Here is an 11,507-nt window from a genome sequence, read left to right as displayed (position 1 = left end):
GTTTAATACATCATATTTTAAAAATGAACCTGATGATGTCATTTAGACATACCCTATCTGTGACGACCAGACATCCTTTGGTGGGGCACATATTAAGTCTACTTTTTGGATCAAGAGAATGAGAGGTATTCCTAGGATTATATAAATAGAGAAGGATATTTGCATTTCCTGAATACTGTGTCTGGGGCTTTACTTTTGTCTCCCATACTAGCTCTCAGAGAGCATTATGTCAAAAAAAGCAGTATTTCTCTTCTGGTTCATCTGAAGAGATTTGTAAGGTCAAATACACACACCTAATTAGTGGAAAGTGAAATAAACACTCTTCAAGGTCCCTTAGCCCTATGATGGGGTAAGCTGCCAGCCAGAGCGGTGTATGACTGACGACACAACTAAGCAGAGCGTTTAGACAACTGTGTGCACTAGGTTTTGCTTAACAGCAAAGGAAGTACTAAATAAATTGAATTTTAAGTCATCTGCAAATTAGACCATTAGTCACAGAGGCAGCTAAGTGGGCAGAGACACGGATTGTGCATATATAATGATTTTTACTTTACTACCAAATATCCCAAATCTTCTTCCTTTGCTTTAAATTCTCACAATTGGGCTGAATCTAGAGGATGGCAAAATGCTATTTGGTTAACCCATTGCTTCCCAGTCTTTTTAATATTATAGAAAATACAGATATTGCACATTAAAAACAGCACATATGGGCTTTCCTGGTGGCACAGTGGTTAAGAATCCACCTGCCAATGCAGGGGACACGGGTTCGAGCCCTGGTCTGGGAAAATCCCACATGCCGCGGGGCAACTAAGCCCATGTGCCACAAATACTGAGCCTGCGTGCCACAACTACTGAAGCCCACGCACCTACAGCCCGTGCTCCACAACAAAAGAAGGCACCGTAATGAGAAGCACGTGCACTGCAACGAAGAGTAGCCCCCGCTCGCCGCAACTAGAGAAAGCCCGCATGCAGCAACAAAGACCCGATGCAGCCAAAAATAAATACATTTATTGAAAAAAAAGTGCATATTGTCCCAGATATCACTCATGAAGTAAGTTTGAATGCCACTGAAAGGGGTCATCAGTTGCAAAATGAAGTGCATATTTTAAATGTGAAGATTTATGCTCAAAACACTGCATGCTAAGAGCCCTGCCTGGACTCTTACTGTCCCCTACACCTGAACCCAACTACGCATACCTCAGGTTGAGCACAGCCCTCCTTAGATTGGAACACAACTTCCTTTAGCAAAGTCTTGACTGCCTTGTTTGAGCGAAGATGGTTCACCTTCAGCACTGAGGTGCTGCAGTAGAGTCACGCTGTGTACACCCCTAAGGAACAGTGAGTGCTGAACCCCGCTTTACAATGCCTGCTGCCTGTGAGGACAGCAGGGTGCTGTTGGTCCACTATCCAAGAATTCCTTGATGAGTCTGCTTGTAACCAACCTAGGGTTTCTGCGTACCTCAGGCCCTACCCACAAGTTCCAAAGATGCACTGACTCAATATCATGTACCATCCCTTTAAAGCATTTGCAGCGCACCAACAAGAACATGGATCCCTTTCATGAAGCATCTGCTTTGCATCTTTCTAATTGCCACCTTAAAGACAGAGTAACAATGTCAAGAATTAGCAAGTAAAATCAGCTCTCCACTATCTGGTCTGTTCCATAAAGGATCTCTTGTACTAAACATTCTGTGTGGAACAATAACAATGGTAGCTGAAAAGCCACAGAACTTGAAACTGGTTCAGGTGAAGGAATATTTTATGAATTGCTTCTATTATATTATAGTAGGCAGTATGTCACCAGAACCTGACAAGGTTAGGAATAATCTCATAATTTACACTCTAGGAGAACTCACAAAAGCATTTTGAGGTTAAGAATTCATTGGAACAGAGAAATAGTTTCACTTACAGTGATGTGAGTTAGAGGGCTATAAATCACCAGAGAAGTTAGCAAATTATTTTCCAGAGTATGTCAATTCACTTGGATAATATTTATTAATAATACTTTCCTAATTATAGGAAATTGTGTAAATAGAAATTAAAGTTAATTAGATATTACTCATAATTCAACCACCCAGAAACAATTACCATAAATATATTGGAGCACATCTTTCTAGTCATTTTTCTATGAATATATAAATATGTATACAAAATATTAAGATATATTTTTTGTAAGTAAAAGTTCTAGCCTCCAATTCCAGTGTGTGGGGGGAGGGTTTCCACAACACCAAGCAATTCTGTGACACCAGCTGGGTGTCCTACAGTTCAACTCAGTTGAGTTGACAGTATCCACTGAGAGAAAGCATCAGACTCCACAAGGTTAAGGGTTCAGTCCCATAAGACTGCCCCCACCCGTGCTTCAGATGCCAGTCACAAGGTCAGGTAATCACCACCTCTGCTTCTAACTGACCAGCTGTAGATTGGAAATTCCAATGACCTCTTTCTTGGTTTCAATTAATGTGCTAGAGAGGTTCGCAGAACTCAGAGAAACATTTTACTTACTAGATTACTGGTTTATTATAAAAGGATACAACTCAGAAACAGTCAGATGGAAGAGATGCAGAGGGCAAGATATGGGGAAAGGGCACAGAGCTTCCATTGTGAAGGAGAGTGGGGCTTCTCTCCAGTTGCCCCACTCGCCTCAGATATGCATGTGTTTACCAACCTGGAAGCTCTCCAAACACCATCCTGTTGTTTTTTTTATGGCGGCTTCATCATATAGGCATGATTGATGAAATCATTGACCACTGGTGATTGAACTCAATCTCTAGCCCCTCTTCTCTCTCCCAATGTTGGGGGGTGGGACTGAAGGTTCCAACCCTCCAATCACATGGTTGGTTCTCTAGCAACCAGCCCCCCATCCTTAGGTTACCTAGGAGCTTTATAAAAGTCATCTGATTAACATAACAAAAGAAGCCTTAAGAAATTCCAGAGGTTTTAAGAGCTCTGTGCCACAAACAGTGGACGAAGACCAAATATGTATTTCTTACTATAAATCACAATATCACGGTAAGCTGTTGCTTTTAACTAGTACATGTTTCAGATATCTCCCCTCCTCATTACTTTTATAATAGTGCTATGGACTGAATTGTGTCCTCTCCGACAAATTCAACATGTTGCAACAAAAACCCACAATGTGTCTGGAGCTAGATAGGTCTTTAGGAGGTAGTTAGCATTAAATTAAGTCATAAGACTGTGGCCTTGTAAGAAGAAGAAAAGAAGAACAACAGATTCTCTCTCTCTCTCTCTCTTTCTGCCATGTGAGGATGCAGTGAGGTGGCTGTCTGCAAGTCAGGAAGATGGCTCTTACCAGAACCAGACCATGCTGGCCCCATGATCCAGACTTGCAGCTTCCAGGGCTGTGAGAAAATACATTTCTGTTGTTTAAGCCACTCAGTTTATGGTATTTGTTATGGCAGCCCAAGCAGAGTAAGACATAGACAGACTTCATTTGTATATAGTTTCTAGTTATCTTTGGTTATCACTTTCCTTTTCTAGTTCCTTTTCTTCCCTTCATACCTGACTGTTGCACACTGTCGTGATACTCAGGAACTGTATATGTTCTTTTTTTCAAAGAAAGAACCTTCCCAAACAGCATGAGGTGTTGAAAGGAATATCTTGGAACTTCCTTGAAAATGAATTGTGAGTATCTTCTAGATGAGAGTTATGATACCGCACCTAAAACATGAGAGTGAGTCTCCTAAATCATAGATTGTTAGTGCTTTTCGCTTTTAGCAGCATACTTGACAGATAAAAGGAAGGTATTTATATGTCAACTTTAAGCATATTTGTTAGCTGAAGTATGGAGAAATAACAAAAAATATTATGGAACATGTGAGAAAAGAAATGAGAGTGACTTCTGATGGGAAATCACACATTTGTAGGACACAAACTGTAGTTCCTTGTAAAACTTTCAATAGTGCTTGTGAATGGTGGGCTAGAGCCAAGAGTAACCCTTAACTATTTTATTTATTTATGATTTGCTTATTAAGACTATTTTTATATTTCAAGTAGTAAAATGAATCTGCTTTCCTCAGTTTACATCAAATGGTGTGGAAGGAAAGCAATTTCCAGAATGTGCTGAGAGAATGGGCAAAGGAAAATCATGCCAAGATTTTAAAACACTCCAGAACAAGGTACAAAGTAAAATTTCTCCTTAGGATAGCAGATGCATTAGCAGTAGGCACATTAAAAGTCTGTTCCCAGTGACAGGGTCTGTTTCTCAGGTATACATCATGAAAAATAGGGAAGAGAATGAACGTTGAAGGAAGTATGGAGAGGAGAACTAACTGTCTATAGGTCAGAGCTTATGAGGAGTCCTTACTCTGGAACTGAGGCTCCTGAGGGAGATGTCAGGCCATAGTCTGCAGTTCTCAGAAGTTAAAATGGGGGAAAGAGAATCCCAGGTTGCTAAACAACTTTTCCAAGGTCACCCAACTAGCAACAAATCCAGAGCCAGTATTAAACTCTTCAGGTGCTTGAGTTTAGTTTTCTTTCCACTCCACACAATGACAACCATAATATTCCATACCTGCAAGTATGACAGTTTTCATTTGTAAGATTTCGAGTCTACATTTACCGTATACACCTAATCCTTAAATCAAAATAGGAAGATAACCTAAAAATAAAACTGACATTATTTCTTATTTCCAATCTCTCTTCCTCCTTTTGCTTTTTGGTCCCTAATTTTTATGCTAAAGACATTTATAGAGAATGTTACATTCTAGGGGAAAATATAATACCTCCAAATCCCTTAGTGAATATTCTTCATCAATTAATTTGGTTTCATAAGCACTCCAGAAGGAATACAAATAGCATCTGTATTTAGAACTGATTTTTTTCCTGCAGTGCCTTGGCAGGAGGGGGAAGTTGAAAGAGTGGGGTTATATGGTAAAACTCTTTGCCCTTTTCTTTTTGTAAATGTTGTCTTTTTTTGTAAATGTCAAGTCCAAATTATAGGTGAGTATTGGCAGAGTTGCACAGACTATCTGAGACCCATTACAGCCTCTGGCATTTGTGCTGCTAAATTTGTAATGAGTTGCAGGTGTTTGTGATTGAATTTTGTGTTGCCTTTGTGATTGGCTCACTGCTTCACAGTCCATTAAGGCTACGCTTTTTTTTTTCTCTTTGGTGATGTTAAAATTGTGGTGATACAAAAACTCCAGTTAAAAAATAAGGTAGATACTAATAGTTTTAACAGAGAGCAAGGTCTGTATGTTTTAAAACATGTCGATTTTCACAATAATCCATGGGGGCAGTCACCAGTTCAAGAATATATCTCAAATATAATGATAATAGTTTGACATATTTCATTGAGATTGAAGTTGAAAGATATCATTTAGGCCATCTTCTACCCGAGCAGTTCTCAGCGCTTCAACGTGGATAAGAATTACCAGGAAGAGATCCTTCTTTAAAAAAGAGGTCTGTTGCCTCCTTTTCTTTCTCTAAGATTTAGACTCAACAAATGTGGGCATAGAGGCCAGCAATCTGTATATTAAAAACCAAGATCTTAGGTCATTCCTAAATATGTGTTTCATATATGACTCTTTCAGAAGCACTATATCTAGCTCATTTCCTTTGCTTTATAGGTGAGGGATGAAGACCAGAGATTATAGAAAAAAAGATCTATTTGTGTTTCCTGAAGATTTCATGGAAGAGGCAAGTTTAGTAAGATAGCATCATTCCCACTTCAGAATTATTGTTGTTTTTCTATTAGTTTAGATTTTCCACAGACTTCACTGGGGCTTGTAGAGCTTAGTAATTATCCTGAATTAGTACAGAGGTAGCATATACTATATTTGGTCTATCAAGTCCCTATATATAATCTGAAATATATATTTATATATTTTATAGGTATGGGTGTGTGTAGAGTCGACAAGGCAAATAAGATGATAATATAGAGTAGTTCGTAGAATGTCTGATATAGAAAGGATGTCAAGTGTCATATGCTATTGCAAATATGTAGACAACTTTTAGACATATGAATATCTTTCAGGATCTTACCCAGTTTCAGGATTATCACTAATAACACATTACTAATAAGTATTTTATGAACACTTACCATGCTCTTTTGATGAGCATTTAGTATGTATTATTCCAGTTTACTATCACAATAGCCTTACGAAGCTGGTACAATTATTTATTTAACCTTTTTTCGATAGGTGAGAAAATTGAGATTTGGAAAGTTTAAGTAACTTATCCAAGGTCAAAGAGCTAGTAAGGTGTGAAGCTTGGATCTGAACCTAAGAACTCCGATTCCAGAGTCAGAGCCCTTGAGAACCAATGCCCCAATGCCACCCTGCCTTGGATATGTAGAAACATCACTACAGTATGGACCTACAGAGAGCTGATTACCAGGGAGTGCTGCTTGATGAAACAAAAAGTAAATAAGCACTATTGTATTTGCCTCATCTGATTCAGTACTGCATTTGTAGATCATGCCAGTGAATGCATAGCTGCTATATATATATATATATATATATATATATATATATATATACACTCATACCTGCAGTCTGATAAGCTGCAGCTCTGAATAAAATCAAGTATAAATAAACCTATTTATGTATGTGGGTATATGTGTATATATCTATTTTCTATTTCCAGAATACGTGTATAAAATTAACGGAAACTCTAACAGAAACACACCAGAACACAAATCATTTGCTGCATGATTTTCTTAACCTGTATTTTAATTTGGTGGTGCTTTACTTTGAATTTTAATTTTGCCTAAAGCTTGCTATCTTATTAAAATAGTTACATAGGACTCAGGTATATATGTCAGATACAAGTAATGTTGATTGGGTGCTTAGTGCCTGATATACAGTAGGCACTCAATATTTGAAGAAATAAAGCATGTGTTAGAAAGCATAGAAAATGCTCATATACAATATCTGTGTTAGTCATGGTCCTGGCAGGAAACAAATGCTCACCTAAGGATTTAGCTAAAGCTACCCAAGAAAAGGACTATTTACAAAGGTTTGGGCAGTGAGGTATTCAGGCACTAAAAACAGCAGGAAGACATTACTACCTGTGAAATGGCAAGAGGAAGAAATGGAGTTACCAGTGCCTGATAAAAGCTGGGCTAAGAAAAGAAGAGAGCTGCCAGGCAGAAGCTGTTACCATGGTCAGCTAGTGAAGAAACCATAGCCACACAGGGAAAAGGATGGGGACCTGACAGGAAGAGGAAGTTCCTCTCATTGTTGAATCTCAAAGAGAAGCTTAAGGGAAAGTGAATCTAGGTGATACATATCATGGATGTCAGGCATGGCCAAGAGTAGAGTGGAGAGGGGTACAAAATAGATCTGGGGTATAAGCTTTATATCATTTCATGCCATCTTTTCAACAATAATGTATCTTAGTAATTATCTCCATCACAAATAAAATTTTTATTTATTTTATATTATCAAAATTATGTATTATGTCACCCAATATCTAGATGTTGGGGAAAAATTCACTTAACGGGAAAGTCAAAAGTCCATGCTCTTGCTGAGATTATCTTTTAGAAAATAAGAAGACAGAAAATAAGACAAATGATGGAAAAAAGTCATTTCAGATAGTGGTAAGTGCTGTAAAGACAATGCAATATGGTTTTCCAATGATAGTTACTGGGAGAGGAGTAACTGGGAAAGAGATGACTTTAGACTGGGTGAGAGGAAAGGACTCTCTGATGAGGTACTATTTAAGCAGAGATCTGTAGGATATGAAGAGTCTATGGAGAGGACAGCCTTTTAAAATCTGATAGAAAAGTGCTCCAAGAAAAGGGAACAGAAAGCACAAATGCATAAGACAGGAACGAGCTTGGTGGGTTATGTGAAGAACAGCCTAACAATGGCAGAGAGCCACGTGTTTGGTGAATATGGAGGAGAGTAACACAGGAGGTGGTGGGCAAGATAACACAGGTCCTTGGGATGAGTTCGGATTGCATTTACAGGACAACATAATTCCCTTGGAGGATTCTGAGCACGGAAAAGACGCTATCTGATTTACGTTTTTAAAAGATCCCTCAGGTTGCTGCACTGAGAATAGATTATAAAAAAGAAAATGCAAGAGAACAGGCATGGAGACCTACTAGGATCTTTAGCATAGGATATGGTAAGGAGTCGATAGAAATGAGATGTATTTTTTTTTTTTTTAGCGTCAACATTCTTATGCAAATAGTGAAGAAAAAGGGGGGTGGGGAGCAAAATAATCACTACGGCTTTGGTTTGAGTAACTGGGTGAATGACAGTGTCACTTACTGAGAGGGGGGAGACTGAGATGGTCGTGGGTGGGAAAATGAAAAGAATTGGTACATTTTATGTTTGAGATGCTTATGAGATATCCATGTGGAGTTTAAAGCCATGGAGCTGGACTGGATTATCTAGAGAGAGTGTGTAGACGGAAATGAGAAAGTTGAGCACACAACTGACTCAAAATTAAAGTACTTTTAATATATGGCATTCTTTTGGATACCTGAACTCAAATTGATGGCTAAGAAAGATTTTATTTTTCGCTAGAATGTATTCAGCCTATAAATCAGTGTTTTTCAAATTTATTTATTTTTTTTAGCATCAGAAGTACTTTGCAAGCCAAATCTTGTGAAGGAAAACACTACATAAACATATTGAAATGTTGATTATATAAAGCTGGGTATGTATGGGGGGTTATTATAATGTTCTCACTACTCTTGAATGTGTTTAAAACTCTCCATTAAAAAAAAAAAAAGCATGAAAGAAACTGAGTGGAACTGTCCTATTTAAAGCAAGGGATGAGAATCTCAGGCCCGTTTCCTCATCTCCTTAGATGCTTTTCTATGGAATCCTTATAATTCCTCAGAATAAACTTTAAAGTTCCTGCCATTGATGAATACTTTTGAAATCTCTATGATAAGTTAATTAATTATGAGTTGGAAATACTGCATAGTCAATTACTATGGAAAACACTTTACAATTGTTATCTTACTAATGTTTAAGACCATCTTATATAATGGGTACTATTAGCATCCCCCTTTTGCAAATGGAGCAACTGTGGCTTAGAGAGGTCACGTAATTGGCTCAAGTTCAAGTAGTTGGTAATTGGAGGAGCTGTGATCCAAGCTCATGCTGCCTGACTTCACATTAATAACTACATTAATTACAGCAGTTGACACTCAAATTAACTTCAACAAAAAAATAACAACCACAAATTCAATCAGTCCTTTATGTAGGATGAGAATTTTCCAGTTAAGAATAGTAAAGATGTTAAATCCTGTCTGTGCATTTCTTCATGAGCTTTCTCTGCATTGTGTTTCTCAGAGCCGCAAGTTTTTACTCATTTCTCTTTCTATTTACCAAATATTAAGCATGGAAAATGAATATCAAATAAAGTAACAGTGACTGGCATTTACTCCTAACTTAGTGACAGCAGAATATGGAAGTTCAAAGAAATGATTAATTAACTCAGTAAAGCACCAACCATGTATGGTAACACCAATTCGAAGGCATTTTTACCAGGTTGCTTTTTCTTGACTAGACTATTATCACTTTATTTTAGCTGAGATTTATGTCCAAATCAGGGAAAACTTTGATCCTGATATTTTTTTGGAGATCAAAGTTTCACAAGTAACACTGAGCTTTACAAGGTCTCAATGCAATGCATACTGCTGTAAAGTATTAAACTAATGCAAAAGAATAATTTGCATTGGTGCTGGGAAATGTACCTTAGATATATGCAGGTACTCCAGTGCTCTACTGTAAACAATAATCAAGTTGAAATATGGAAAGGAAAGTGAATCTTGTATGACAACACACCTCAATCCACTCTTTTTTTCTGAGCATTTTGCTCCTAGATTTTAAAAGACCAGTTTGCCTGTTTGTGTAAGTAAATTTGTTTGTGCATTTTATTGTTTTTTCTTAGTATTTGTTGGGGAAAAGGGAAATGTAAAAGCTATTTTCTTGGTCTTTCTTGTTCTTTTGATTGCTGAATGATGCAGAATATATATTACTATTTTTTTAACACAGGCTCAATTCATGTGTATGACATCCAAGCAGATGCTATAAACATTATGTCACTTCCAACCTCATAGGTTCAGCCAGCAGAATGACATTTAAAATCATGGTGATCAGAGCAGAACTTTGATTCTTCACTTGTGAAAGGAGGTAGAGAAGCCCTTCCCATCTAAAGTAATTATAACTCTATCTGAACACTGATTTTGAAATAAAACTACATATGAAATGATACCTTTCTAATTAAAATGATTCTGTGGCCCTGCCCTTCTCTCTCCCCCTTTCCTCCTCTGTCTCTCTCCCTCCCTCCATTTTCTTCACTCTGTTCCTTTCTCTTCCTTGTCCTCCTTCTATTTCTCTCACCCTATATTTTTCCATCTTTTCTCTTTTTTCTATCTTTCTTCTCTCCATTGTGGTATAAAGTACTGGAGAAGCTTTGACAATTACAATATTAAGTCTTTCATCAATGTGGTATATGTCTTCATTTATTTAGTTCTTTAATTTTATCAAATGCTTTATAGCTTTCTACATTTATATCTTATACTCTTCTGGTAGATTTATTCTCAGGTATTTGATAAATTTCATGCTATGGTAAAAAGTATCTGTTATAAAATTTTATTTGCTAACTTTTTGTTAGTGGTATATAAAATAAATTGTGTTGAGCAAACTTGTTAAGTTCAATAATTCATTTTAATACTGTGCTTGTGGATTTTTAAAAATTTTCTATACCCACTCATATCTTCTGCAAATAATGAGAGTTTTACTTTTTCCCTCTCTAATCCTTATACCATATGGCAGTTTGCTTGCTTGTTTGTCTTTCTTTACAGCATTACTGGGACCTCAAGTTGAGTATTGAAAAGGAATGGTGGTCCTGGGCACCTTGTTTTTTTTCCCCTAATTGAAAGAGAAAGTATTAAATATATCCAGTTAAATATATGTTATGGATTTTTGGTGTAGATTTTGTAATATGTGATACAAATTTTTTTGTAGATTTTTAACCCATATCCAGGAAATTCCTTTCTACTCTTAATTTTGTATGCATTCTCATGTTCAGAAAAATATACCGAATTGTATCAGATGTTTTATCAAGCATCAGAACTGGACTCAGCCTGGAAATTTAAAACCTGATAGAAATTCCTACAGTAGCCACCTGTGCCTCAACTCTTTTTGTGTGTAAATATTCTAAATTAAAGAAACAATTTCTCTAATAGTTGTAAGATTATACAGATTTACCCTATCTTCTAATTTCAATTTTGTTTATTTTCACTCTTAGGAATGTTTTTAAAATTTACATTTTAAAATTTATTACCATTAAGTTATGTATAATGTCATATTATGCTAGTTTTAGTAACTATAGTATTTTTAGTAATGTCCTTTAAAAATTCTCAATATCAGTCATTTGTATGTACCATCTCTTTATTTTTCAATGATCAGTATTCTTGGGAGCATATCCATTTTATTACTCTTTACAAATATCCAACATTTGTATTTGTTGATTTTTTCATTATATACTTTTTTAAATCAGTATTTTCACTCTATTTC

Source organism: Grampus griseus (genome assembly GCF_964374135.1).
Source record: "Grampus griseus genome assembly, chromosome: 6".
NCBI classification, from domain to species: domain Eukaryota; kingdom Metazoa; phylum Chordata; class Mammalia; order Artiodactyla; family Delphinidae; genus Grampus; species Grampus griseus.
The sequence above is the reverse complement of the archived record's forward strand: the minus strand, read 5'-3'. Positions refer to the sequence as shown.